The sequence below is a fragment of the Nomascus leucogenys genome, chromosome 18 (genome assembly GCF_006542625.1).
Source record: "Nomascus leucogenys isolate Asia chromosome 18, Asia_NLE_v1, whole genome shotgun sequence".
Classification (NCBI taxonomy): domain Eukaryota; kingdom Metazoa; phylum Chordata; class Mammalia; order Primates; family Hylobatidae; genus Nomascus; species Nomascus leucogenys.
In genome coordinates, this window is record NC_044398.1 from 99,804,273 (window position 1) to 99,818,614 (window position 14,342).

Here is a 14,342-nt window from a genome sequence, read left to right on the forward strand (position 1 = left end):
GAGCCACCACGCCTGGCCTTTTTTTTTCTTATTTTATTCCAGGGAAGATGACAGATCCACAGGCTGCCGTGGCAGATGCAGAGCCAGCGACCCCATAGCACTCAAGGTCCAGTTTGGAAAGCCCTGTTTGCTCCCTAGGACCATTCTGGTGGTTTTAAGCATTCCTGTTTTTTTGTTTTTGAGATAGGGTCTTGCTCTGTCGCCCAGGCTGAAGTGCAATGGCACGATTATTAGACATTCCTATTTCAGGAGACATAGATTCTAGACTCATAACCAATTGCAGAAGACTGTAGCCTCAAAACCACTTTTCTCTGACATTTACTATGTAATCTCAAGCAAATTATGTAATCTCACTAAACCCCAAACCTCAGTTTCCTCATGTGTTTTGAGGGACTACTATACGCGCCTCACCTCATATCACTGGGTTAGGATGAAATGAGCTGAGCTACACAGGATGCTTAGAACAGTACCTGGCACATAGTATGAATCCGATAAACAGTAGCTGTTACGCATGCACAGCAAGTTCCTGAATGTGTACCTTATCTCAAAAAAAAGCCACTCAGATGATTATTGCAGAATCTGGGGCATGGGAATGTTTGCAGAACTACACATACCTTGAGATAGGGAGAATGAGGGATTAATCATTTTCTATCTAAGGTCCCTTTGATCTTATGCTATTAATAGGTACTTAGAAGTAGATGAATTTAAGCTAGGTGCAGTGGCTCATGCCTGTAATCCCAGCACTTTGGGAGGCCAAGATCGGCGGATTACGAGGTCAGGAGATCGAGATCATCTCCTGGTTAACACACTGAAACCCCGTCTCTACTAAAAATACAAAAAAATTAGCCGGGCATGGTGGCGCGTGCCCGTACTTCCAGCTACTCGGGAGGCTGAGGCATGAGAATCACTTGAACCTGGGAGGCAGAGGGTGCAGTGAACTGAGATCGTGCCACTGCACTCCAGCCTGGGCAACAGCAAGACTCCATCTCAAAAAATAGTAATAATAATTTAATTAAAAAGCAGATGAACTTTCAGGGCTATTCAAAATCAGTGGTGGCAGTAGTCCTCCTCCAATTCTTTGTGATCTGCCAGTATGTGGAAAACAGACTACCTGGTATTAGACTAGGAGTGGTGTTAACAGGCCAGCAGATTTGTAGGGGTTTTTTGTTGTTTTTTTGAGATGGAGTCTCGCTCTATCGCCCAGGCTGGAGTGCAGTGGTGGGATCTCAGCTCACTGCAACCTCCGCCTCCCGGCTTCAAGCGATTCTCCTGCCTCAGCCTCCCGAGTAGCTGGGATTATAGGCACCACGCCACCACACCTGGCTAATTTTTGTATTTTTAGTAGAGACAGGGTTTCGCCATGTTGGCCAGGCTGGTCTTGAACCCCTGACCTCAGGTGATCCACCCACCTTGGCCTCCCGAAGTGCTGGGATTACAGGCATGACACACTGCACCTGGCCAGGGCCAGGGTTCTTAAGCTGCCTCCATGTCTGGAGCAGTGTTATCCAATAGAACTTTCTGTGATGGTAGCCACTGAGCACTTAAAATGGAGTTAGTCTTGCCAAGTTAATTACCATATGACTACCATATTGGCCAGTGCAGTTCCAGAGGATCCATGGATGGGTTTGGAGATTTTTGTAAACCTTTTGATACTGTACGCAAAATTGGATGTGTGCGTGTGTATGTTTGTATGTTTATGTTCTAGTAAGTGGGTTCATAGCTTTCATCAAGTTCTAAAAACCACCAAAAAGACTAAGAACTGCTACTTTAGGGCTTTGGTGAAAAGTAAGTAGTTAAGAGAAGTAAGTGCCTTTGAAACCACTACAGATTCTACTTTCTTAACACTGTAAGTCCTCAATGTCTAGATAGGTTGGAAACTGTTATCTTAAGTGAAAGTACATTTTGTTGTAAGGTTGATGACAAAAATAAATTAGTTTCATTATATGTCTTTTCCCTTTAAGTCCCAGTTTCCAAGACCCTATCAGTGATGTTAAGTGAGGACTTACCGTATTAATGATGTTAAGTGAGGACTTACTGTGTTTTCTCATCCTCAGCTGCAGGTGACTTCGTGACTGTTGCAGAGAAAAATAAATTTGAATCTTCGACAAAGAACCCTTACTACTCCTGGTTTTAGGTCTCATGGGTACTAGACTCTGTCTCTGGGGCTTCTTTCATTCCCTAACTAGCTCTTACAGATTCCTTTGTACTCAAGGGGCCAGTTATCTGTGCCTGGTTTTGAAAGTGACATTTGGTGAAATCTACAGTGTTAAGACTTTCAAGTCTAGGCCAGGCATTGCGGCTCATGCCTGTAATCACAGCACTTTGGGAGGCTGAGGTGGACGCATCACTTGAGGCCAGGATTTTGAGACCACCCTGGGCAACATAGCAAGACCCCGTCTCTACGAAAAATAATTTTAAAAAATTAGCTGGTTGTGGTGACATGCAACTGTAGCCCCACCTATTAGGGATGCTGAGGCAGGAGGATTGCTTCAGCCCAGGAGTTTGAGACCAGCCTGGGCAACATAGTGGTCATTTTAAATCGATGCTTTTCCTGTCTTTCATCTTAGGGTACATTCAGCCTCCGGGAGCTTCTGCCACTCTAAGCCTTTGCTACTTGCTACTCCCCCCAGCTTTGGTCTCTCCCCTCTTTTACTTGACTACAGCATTCCTTTGATCTATGACTTAGGGTTTTCTTTTTTTCTGAGACAGAGCCTTGCTCTGTCGCCCAGGCTGGAGTACAGTGGCGCAATCAAGGCTCACTGCAGCCTCTGCCCAAGTTCCAGCGATTCTCCTGCCTCAGCCTCCTGGGTGGCTGGGATTACAGGTGTCTGCCGCCACGCCTGGCTAATTTTTGCATTTTTAGTAGAGACAGGGTTTTGCCACGTTGACCAGGCTGGTCTTGAACTCCTGACCTCAGGTGATCCACCCGCCTCGGCCTCCCAAAGCGCTGGACTTAGGGTTTTCTTTTACCTGTACCACATGCTCTTTGATCCTACTCCTAGCTTTGAAATCCAATCATAAACAAAATAGCAAATTTAAATGGCATTTCATTTGAAATGCATTTTATTTTTATTAATATGAAATATATTACCTTTCCTCATGAAAAGATAAAATGAGGCATTTTACTCCACTTATATTTTGATTAAATGTTCTCGAGTTTAAATTTTCCTTTGGATTAACATTAACCAAACTGTCTTACTAATATTGTCTGATAATGTTAATATTTAGACATATTCCTCTATTTGCATATTAGATCACTATTTACCAACCTATTATTTTTTTTTTTTCAGAGCAGTAAACTGTCAGAGATGAGGAGGGAGAGGAAAGAACTTGGAAAGAGGGCGCAACCCAAACTTGTCAGTGAGGGAAGGCATGGCAGGACACAGGGGAGACCACACTGGAGAACATTTTACTAGTTGTCTCGATTGATGGAAACACTCTTAGATATTTGTTTTGGTTAATATCAAGACAATCTACTTCTAGGCTTCAGCTAAAACAAACATGTAAAGATTGTTTTTGCTGGTTGCCAACCAAAGCAGTTCAGATACCAATTCTTATTTGAAAGTCTCTTAACTGAAATTAATCCAGGACATAGTTTAACTACCACATTTACCTCTCTCTTCTTTTGGATTCAATAAGAGAATAGTTCTCAGTTTTAATATAGTCAGAATTTTAGGAAGATTAACTTGATATTTTGGTTCTAACTTAGATATCAAAATATTCAAAAAATGTGGTAAAACTAAATCAGTGCATTGACTTTAGCACAATTAATTCACTCCTCTTCCCAGAGATTGAAGGAGAATAGCTTTGAATTGAGCACAAAAGGATCTTCCCCCTATTTTGTTTTTGTTCTGTTTGTTTATTATTTTTCCAGTATGCCTTTTGTACTCCTAGATTTTGTTCTAATGTTGAAAAACTGCCTGTTATGCTGGGCACAGTGGCTCACACCTGTAATCCTAGCACTTTGGGAGGCCAAGGCAAGAGGATTGCTTGAGCCAGGAGTTCAAGACCAGCCTGGGCAACAGAGAAAGCCCTTCTCTCTACAGAATTTTTTAAAAATTATCAGGGCATGATAGCACATGGCTGTGGTCCCAGCTACTCCAGAGGCTAAGGTGGGAGAATCCCTTGAGCCTGGGAGGTCAAGACTGCAGTGAGTTGAGATTGTGCCACTGCAGTCCAGCCTGGGAGACACTGCAAGACCCTGTCTCAAAAAAAAGCCAACTGCCTGTTAGAGGCTCCAGGTGAAATAATCCTAATTGAGAAGGAAATAGGAAATTTCTGTCCTGGAAATCTGTCTGAACTCAGGAAAAATCAGTGTGACCCAGACTATCATGTTCCCTGTATTTCTTATGACCAGTATATCTAGTCCCAAACCCTGACCTGTACTTCCCACTGGAGCCTTGAGCAGAGCCGTGGGTGCAGGCATAGCAGGATTCCAAAGGAAAGAAACAATTGCTTGACTCCAGGAGAGGTGAGTGTTCACTGGAAAGAAACAGGGGAAGAAAGAAAAGTAAAGTTCAGCCTTACTTGGAATAAAAGGATTTGGGATTCTATGTAGCAGTTTCTGTTTTCTCTCTACTACTTTAATACAACTCTTTTTTTCCCCTCTCTTTCTCCTTGGACAGGGTGATATCTGCAATTTCTTTTTCTTACAGGTTTTGCGATCAGGAGAGAAAATGCAGATTCTTCAAAGCTGAAGAAATGTCAGACTCTGCATCTATTGTTACTTCAGAGGAGAATAAAATTGAATCATCAATTTTACAAAAAAGACTATAAACATTTAGGAAATCCGTGGAGAAACACCCCAGATTTAGCAAAGCTTGTAGATGATCAGAACACAAAATTAGCCAGGCATGGTGGCAAGTGACTGTGGTCCTAGCTGCTTGGGAGGCTGAGGTGGGAGGACTGCATGAGCCCAGGAGATCGAGGCTACAGTGAGCCATAATCGCACCACTGCATTCCAGCCTGATACCCTAGAAGCCAATACTATGACACTGTGTTTCTGAAAAAAGAAAAGCTTTGTATTGCAAGTCGACTCACAAGGAGACAGGAATATCAAGCTCAAAGCTGTCTCCCCATGTTGGCTTTAAGGCAGTTATTTTTATTAGAAAAGGTTCAGGCGGTGGATTCTGAGATTAGTAGGTGATTAGTGGAAGGAAAGGGGAGATCTGGAAAGTCCTTGGGCTTTCGCAGTTACCTCTTCAGGCTACTTAATGGGTCTCATGCAAATTCAGGGACATCATGAAACCTGTGTTCAAAATTCAGGCTGTGACATCAGCAAGCTCATTCTGTGCAGACTCCAGTCCGCCTTATTGGTTCCAACAGATTTCTGCTTGTTCTTCTTCTATCTTATAAGGAAGGAGTTTCAGCATTTCAGCAAGTTGTTTCTTTTCTTTTTGCGAAGGAGTTTCGCTGCACCGCCCAGGCTGGAGTGCAATAGCGTGATCTCGGCTCACTGCAACTTCTGATTCCCGGGTTCAAGTGATTTTCCTGCCTCAGCCTCCCAAGCAGCTGGGACTACAGGTGCCCACCAACCTGCCGGGCCTCGAACTCCTGACCTCACGTGATCCACCCACCTCAGCCCCTCAAAGTGCTGGGATTACAGGCGTGAGCCACTGCACCTGGCCAGCGAGTTGTTTCTTATCTGCCATCCTGCAGACTCAAGAATTTCTGTTAGTTACTGATTTAACTCTTTGGGGCAGTTTCAGTAGCCACACATTTTTTAAGGCTCCTAGAAAATTAAAATAGCACAAAAATTGTGGTGCATTTTAAATATCTGCATTTAAATAACATCTTCACTCAACACAAGACCACAACTGGATATTTTATTGGTGATAACTTCAAAAATCTAAAACTTAAGGCCTTTAATAAAGATGAAATCATACTAAATGGCCCTACTTTGTACTCTTTTCCTCTTTTGTAGACACAGAGCCTTGCTATGTTGCCCAGGTTTGTCTTGAACTCCTGGGCTCATGCGATCCTCGCACCTTGTCCTCCCAAACTGCTGGGATTAAAGACATGAGCCACCGCACCTGGCTCCTACCTGGTATTTTTATGGTAACTCTTCAGCCATCTCTCCCCAACTAGGACCCCTTTTTAAGAGGAAGGGAGGCTGAAGGTCAGCAGCAAAGGACTAGAGTCCCCTCACCTTGGTCAGTGAATGGGAGGGACACACTTCCACTATCTTGTCTCCTAGGTTTTATTTAATTCTTAACTTTTCTCTCTCCTTGTCAGTCGGCGCCACGTGCGGGCTGGTGGCTCTCAGACAGCATGAGCGGCTTCAGCACCGAGGAGTGCGCCGCGCCCTTCTCCCTGGAGTACCGAGTTTTCCTCAAAAATGAGAAAGGACAATATATATCTCCATTTCATGATATTCCAATTTATGCAGATAAGGATGTGTTCCACATGGTAGTTGAAGTACCACACTGGTCTGATGCAAAAATGGAGATTGCTGCAAAGGACCCTTTAAAGCCTATTAAACAAGATGTGAAAAAAGGCAAAGTTCACTATGTTGCGAATTTGTTCCCGTATAAAGGATGTATCTGCAGCTATGGTGCCATCCCTCAGACTTGGGAAGACCCAGGGCACAGTGATAAACATACTGGCTGTTGTGGTGACAATGACCCAATTGATGTGTGTGAAATTGGAAGCAAGGTATGTGCAAGAGGTGAAATAATTGGCGTGAAAGTTCTAGGCATATTGGCTATGATTGACGAAGGGGAAACCGACGGGAAAGTCATTGCCATTAATGTGGATAATCCCGATGCAGCCAATTATAATGATATCAATGATGTCAAACGGCTGAAACCTGGCTACTTAGAAGCTACTGTGGACTGGTTTAGAAGGTATAAGGTTCCTGATGGAAAACCAGAAAATGAGTTTGCTTTTAATGAAGAATTTAAAGATAAGGACTTTGCAACTGATATTATTAAAAGCACCCATGACCATTAGAAAGCATTAGTGACTAAGAAAACGAATGGAAAAGGGATCAGTTGCATGACTACAACTGTGTCTGAGAGCCCCTTCAAGTGTGATCCTGACGCTGCCAGAGCCATTGTGGATGCTTTACCACCACGCTGTGAATCTGCCTGCACAGTACCAACAGACGTGGATAAGTGGTTCCATCACCAGAAAAACTAATGAGATTTTTCTGGAATACAAGCTGATATTGCTGCACCGTGTTCATCTGGATGTATTAGATGTAAAAGTAGTAGCTTTTCAAAGATTTAAATTTGTAGAACTCATCTAACTAAATTCTGCTGTGACCAATCCAATATACTCAGAATGTTATCCATCTAAAGCATTTTTCGTATCTCAACTAAGATAACTTTTAGCACATTCAAAGTAGTTGTCATTTGGAAGTCACTTGTGAATAGATGTGCAAGGGGAGCACATATTGGATGTATATGTTACCATATGTTAGGAAATAAAATTATTTTGCCAAAAAAAAATAATTCTTAACTTTTAAAAATTTCACAAATCTGTAACAGCCAAATCTTCTGGGTTTTAAGCATGGTCACAGATTTTTTTGCCACTCATCCCATCAAGAAGTGGGGCATCTGTCCCTCTGCCTTGTATCTGGGCAGCTTGTGACTGCTACCAATGAAATACAATGAAATACAGATGTGGTGTGACCTCCAGGGTGAGGTCATAAAAGGCCTTGCAACCTCTATCTTGTTTGCTAGGAGAACTTGCACTTGGAGCTAGTGTAAGAAGTCTGGTTACCCTGAGAGCACCATGCTGGAGTGGCTGCACATAGCTCTCTAGTGGAGAGTCCAGAGGTGCTTTTGCTTCTTGTAAAATAGAAACAAAGTCAAACAAATAGACACTGCCATTGATTAGTTGTGGATGGTGGTCATATAGGTATTTGTTAGGTTTTGTGTATTTGAACTGAGGCAGAATAGGGTCTGGAGGCAGGGAACTGAAAGCCAATTCTCCCTGACTTCCTAGAACTAAATCGAAAGAAAAACCCCAACTTTCCACGCATAAGTAACAAAAGGACCAGAAGCTACTCCCTTTGCCAATGCTCACCTTTTCTGAGGGGCAGATGGGAAATTGAAAGTACCTCTGATTGGTTTTTTTTTTTTTGCAATCAGACGTTTGCATAGGAGTGTAACTTTGTAACTTCACTTCAGCCTGATTGGTTGCAACCAATCAGACTGATTGCGGGCCAGCACTTCATTTACATGGGGTGAACACCAAGTGGCCAATGGGAAACCTCTAGGGAGTGTTCAAGCTGCTGCTTGGCCGGCTCCCACACTGTGGCATGTACTTTCAATAAATCTCTGCTTTTGTTGCTTCATTCTTACTTTGCTTTGCTGTGTGTTTTGTCCAATTCTTTGTTCAAAATGCCAAGAACCTGGACAATTTGCGTCAAGACCTTCTACCGGTAACAGAACCATTTCATTTCAAAAAAAGACCAAGGAAAGAGGCATAATTAGCAAGGTTATCTCTGGCTGTTGGTTTGAAGACTCTGACTCCAGCCTCAGAAACAAATCTTTTCCAGAAAGGGGAGAAAGCAGGTTGTAGGTTCTGCTGCAGGGAAGTGTTCTCCTAGCCCAGCCATTTGGGATGGTTGGTTCATGACCACTAATTGCATAATAAAGGCTTTTTTTATTTTTTTTTTTCATACAACAATAGATAACCGGAACAATAGGCATACATGAATAAATAAAGCTTGTAGAAGATTCAGTGAATACAGATGTATACAAACAAAATGAAGGTCTGGGCACAGTGGTTCACGCCTGTAATCCCAGCACTTCGGGAGGCCAAGGGGGGGGAGGATCACTTGAGGTCAGGAGTTCGAGACCAGCCTAGCCAACATGGTGAAACCCCATCTCTACTAAAACTACCAAAATTAGCTGGGCGTGGTGGCGGGCGCCTGTAATCCCAGCTACTTGGGAGGTTGAGGTAGGAGAGTCGCTTGAACCTAGGAAGTGAAGGTTGCAGTGAGCTGAGATCATGCCACTGCACTCCAGCCTGGGCAACAGAGTGAGACTATCTCAAAAAAAAAAAAAAAAAAGAGGGACTTTTCCATCACCTCCCACCTAATGTCTCCATGCTCTATAGGTTTACCTGGCTGTGCATCCTCCCAGTCTCCTGAGGAACTTCATGTACCTATATGGATTAATTACACGCATATATCACGCTATACATATTTTCCAGATCTTCTTTTTAAATATTAGCAGTGTGCCTTTGATAACTATCTAGGTCCAGATGAATAGGCCACTGCCACTCTTAACAACTGTAGAGCATGCACGCTATGGATATACCACAGCTGTATTGACTATCTCCCCATTTAGATTGTCTCCAACTGTTTCCTTTAACAATCAGTACTCCAATGAACATCTCAGACATGCAGATTTGCGTACATTGGATATAGTCTTAGAAATGGAATCACTGAAGCAAAAGCCTTGTGCTTTTTTTTTTTTTTTTTTTTGAGATATGTTCTCGCTCTGTCACCCAGGCTGGAGTGCAGTGGCATAATCTTGGCTCACTGCATCCTTGACCTCCTGGGCCCAAGCAGTCCTCCCGCCTCACCCTTCAGAGTAGCTGGGACCACAGGCATGTGCCACCCAGCTAATTTTTTATTTTTTGTAGCAACGAGGCCTCACTTTGTTCGCCAGGCTGGTCTCAAACTCCTGGGCTGAAGTGATCTGCTCACCTCGGCCTCCCAAACTACTGTGATTACAGGCATGAGCCACTGTGCCTGGCCCAGGTCTGTGCATTTTTAATTTTGAAAACTTGCACCAAATCACCTTCCAAAACAGCTTCACAGGCCAGGAGCAGTGGCTGACACCCGTAATCCTAGCACTTTGGGAGGCCGAGGCAGGCAGATCACCTAAAGTCAGGGGTTTGACACCAGCCTGGCCAAGGTGGTGAAACCCTGTCTCTACAAAATTAGCCGCGCATGGTGGTGGCTGCCTGTAATCCCAGCTACTCGGGAGGCTGAGGCGGGAGAATCGCTTGAACCTCAGAGGTAGAGGTTGCAGAGAGCCGAGATTGCACGACTGCATTCCAGCCTGGGTGACAGAGTGAGACTCCATCACCAAAAAAAAAAAAAAAGCTTCACAAATTTAACGCCTAACCTGAGGTGTGAAAGTGCTTCTATGTCTGCAGGCTCATTAAAGTTGGCTGTGGCAATCGTATTAATTTGTGATAATATAATGGATGAAAAATTATGTCCCCCCAGCCGGGTGTGGTGGCTTAGGGCCTGTAATCCCAGCACTTTTGGAAGGCGAAGGCAGGAGGACTGCTTGAGCCCAGGAGTTTTAAACCAGCCTGGGCAACATAACAAGACTCTGCCGCTATTTAAAAAAAATAATATCCCCTTGTCGCTTGTCATGTTTCTGATTACTTGGAGATTGAGCATCTTTTAAAGTGGTACTTTGTATTTCTTCTCTGAGTTGCCTTTTTTTTTTATTTTGAGATGGAGCATCAGTCTATTGCCCAGGCTGTAGTGCAGTGTCAGGATCTCAGCTCACTGCAACCTCCGCCTCCTGGGTTCAAGCAATTCTCCTGCCTCAGCTTCCCGAGTAGGTGGGACTACAGGCACGTGCCACCATGCCTGGCTAATTTTTTGTATTTGTAGTACAGACAGGGTTTCACTGTGTTTGCCAGGATGGTCTCAATCTCCTGACCTCGTGATCCACCCGCCTCAGCCTCCCAAAGTGCTGGGATTACAGGTGTGAACCACCACGCCTGGCCGTGAGTTGCCTATTTAACCCTTTGAGCATTAAAAAAGTTGTAGTGCTTTAACATTCCAGGTATTATCGTATGTACAAATATTTTCTCTGTCACCTTTTTTATTTTTATTTTTTAAGACAGGGTTTTGCTCCATCACCCAGACTGGAGTGCAGTGGTGCAATCACAGCTCACTGCAGCCTTGACCTCCCAGGCTCAAGCAATCTTTCCAACTCAGCCTCCTGAGTAGCTGGGACCACAGGCGCACACCACCATGGCCAGTTCATTTTGTGAGGGAGGGTAGAGATGCGGTCTCCCTACATTGTGGAGACTCAAACCCCTAGGCTCAAACAATCCTCCCACCTTGGCCTCCCAAAGTGCAGGGATTACAGGCATGAGCCACCACATCTGGCCTTTTAACTATATTCATGGCTTTTCTGTCATACTGAAGTTTTCTAATTTTTCTATTTACCTGTATTTTTTAACTTTTTCAGTTTTTTTGTCTTGGTTAGAAAGATCTTCCTCACTGCACAATTTAAACAAATTTACAGATATTACACTTTGTATTTCTTTAAATTATCTGGGCCAGGTGCGGTGGCTCACGCTTGTAATCCCAGCACTTTGGGAGGCCGAAGCGGGTAGATCACTTGAGGTCAGGAGTTCCAGACCAGTCTGGGCAACGTGGTGAAACCCCATCTCTACTAAAAATACAAAAAATTAGCCGGGTGTGGTGGCACATGCCTGTAATCCCAGCTACTTGGGAGGCTGAGGCAGGAGAATCACTTGAACCTGGGAGGCAGAGGTTACAATGAGCCCCGATTGCGCTATTGCACTCCAGCCTGGGAAACAAGAGCGAAATTCCGTCTAAAAAAAAAAAAAAAAAAAAAAAAATATATATATATATATATATATATATATACACATATATGGAGTTTATTTTTTATATATGATGTCAGGCAGAAGTCTATGTTTTCCAGCTCAACTGTCAACAGTCCCAAAACTGTAAGTTGGGCCACCTTTTCCCCTTGGGTTTTAAATACCATCTTTTGCATATACACACGTCTTGTGGACTCTTGTTTCCATTTACCTTACACCCATTCTTGTAAAAACATATCACTGTTCTAATTTACTGTATTTTCACAGTATGTTGTTATATCTGGTACAATACATCTCACACCATTGTATTTTTTTCACAATTTTTTTGGCTATGAATTTTAAAAATCAACTTGTCAAATCCCATTCTTAAAAATGTTGCAGCCAGGTGCAGTGGCTGATGCCTGTAATTCCAGCACTTTGGGAGGCTGAGGTGGGCAGAACAGCCTGGCCAACGTGGCAAAACCTCATCTCTACTAAAAATACAAAAATCAGCTGGGCATGGTGGGGCACACCTGTAATCCCAGCTACTCGGGAGGCTGAGGCAGGAGAATCACTTGAACCTGGGAGGCAGAGGTTGCAGTGACCTGAGATCACGCCACTGCATTCCAGCCTGGGCATCAGTGAGAATCAGTCTGGAAAAAAAAAAAAAAAAAAGAAAAAAAAAGTCTTGTTATGGCTGGGCATGGCGGCTCACACTTGTAATGCCAGCATTTTGAGAGGCCAAGGCAGGAAGATCACTTGAGCTTAGAAGTTTGAGACCAGCTCAGGCAACATAGCAAGATCTCCTCTCATTTTTTTTTAAATTAAAAAAAAAAATCTTGTTACAATTTTAATTGGGTTTGCTTATAATTTGTTGATTAATTTAGGAATGCACGATATATTTGTAATATTAACTCGTCCATCCAGGACTGTGGTGTATTTCTTCAATGATTTGGGACTTTTAAAATTCTGTAATCCTATATAGGTCTTGCAAATTTCTTATTAATTTATGTCTGGTTATGGGTTTTGCTGCTATTGTGCATGGGATTCTGTTTCAAATTTTGTTTCCTAATTACTCAGATTAATTTTCCAACACCTACCACCAACTCTTTCAAGGCAGCATGTAGGGGTTAGTGGTAGCGACTCTTCTCTTGGAGCCAGTCTTACTTGTCTGTATAAAGAAACCTTTCCATGTTCCAGGACAGACTTTGCTGCCCTTGGGACAAATGGAGAGCAACATCCCAGTTGTCTGTCATGGGTGTCAGCCTTCCTTCAGATGACTTTGGCCTGTGATTTTCCGTCCTGTTTGGGCTTCAAGTTATCCGAAAGGAATCATATTGAAATGGGTGTTTCTGAATTTCCGTGTCCTCATGTTTTTAGATCTTCACAGCCTGCTTCAAAAATTATTCATTCTTTTTTTTTTGTTTTTGATGGAGTCTCACTCTGTCACCCAGGCTGGAGTGCAATGGTGCGATCTCGGCTCACTGCAACCTCCACCTCCCGGGTTCAATAGATTCTCCTGCCTCAGCCTCTTGAGTAGCTGGGGTTACAGGCGCACGCTACCACGCCCGGCTAATTTTTGTATTTTTAGTAGAAACGGGGTTTCACCATGTTGGTCAGGCTGGTCTTGAACTCCTGACCTCATGATCCACCTGCCTCGGCCTCTCAAAGTGCTGGGATTACAGGCGTGAGCCACCGCGCCCAGCCACATTATTCATTCTTGCTTCTGCCTCTCCCTTTATCTTTCAGATATTAGATGTAATCAATAGCATTTAACTTTCTTCCAAATACAGTTAGGTGGGCTGAATTCTAGTCCCAGCTCTGCACTAATGTGTAGAACTCAAGTCAGTCAGTTCCCCTGGAAGCCTGTGTCCTCCTCTGTAACATGAGGGGGTTGGCTTGATGACTGCTAAGAAGGTACCGGATGCCAAGAGACAGCAAAGCCAAAGGGAAAAGCCTTGAGCTCTGCAGACACAGACCTCGAGACTGAATGTTGGCAATCTGACTCTTTGTAGTTGTGTAGCCTTGGGCAAGTCGGTGTGTACAAACTTGCTGTTTTCTGTGTTAAATTGAATATATCAACACCCACCTTGGACAGGCGCAGTGGCTCCTGCCTATAATCCCAACACTTTGGGAGGCCAAGGAGGGAGGATGGCTTGAACCCAAGATTGAGATCAGCCTGGGAAACACAGTGAGACCCCGTCTCTACCAAAAATAATTTTTTTTGAATTAGGCGTTTTGTTTCAAAAATTTCAGAGAAAGGGAACTGTATCTAGAGTCTTATTTCAGGGGCAATTTTCCCACCTCAGCTTCCCAAGTAGCTGGGATCACAGGTATACATGGTGGTGCATTCCTGTAGTGCCAGATACTCGGGAGGCTGAAGTGGGACATCACTTGAGCTGGGGAGGTCAAAGCTGTAGGGAGCTGAGGCCAGGCATGGTGGCTCACGCCTGTAATCCCAGCACTTTGGGAGGCCGAGGCAGGCAGATCACGAGGTCAGGAGATCGAGACCATCCTGGCTAACACGGTGAAACCCCATCTGTACTAAAAATACAAAAATATGCTGGGCGTGGTGGCACGCACCTGTAGTCCCAGGTACTCAGGAGGCTGAGGCAGGAGAATGGTGTGAATCCGGGAGGCTGAGCTTGCAGAGAGCAGAGATCACGCCACTGTACTCCAGCCTGGGCGACAGAGTGAGACTCCATCTCAAAAAAATAATAATAATAAATTAATTAATTAAATCTAAAAAGCTGTAGGGAGCTGAGCCATGATTGCAACACTGCACTTCAGTCTGGGTGATAGAA

General features: G+C 43.8%; 1 pseudogene across 1 annotated transcript; it reads left to right on the top strand.

Annotated features, from left to right (window-relative positions):
- The first annotated feature begins 5,613 nt into the window (after window positions 1-5,613).
- Window positions 5,614-7,441, top strand: LOC100593583 (annotated as a pseudogene). Its single transcript, XR_004026681.1, has 2 exons — window positions 5,614-5,672; window positions 6,235-7,441. The product of XR_004026681.1 is annotated as an inorganic pyrophosphatase pseudogene (transcript).
- Window positions 7,442-14,342: the final 6,901 nt, after the last annotated feature.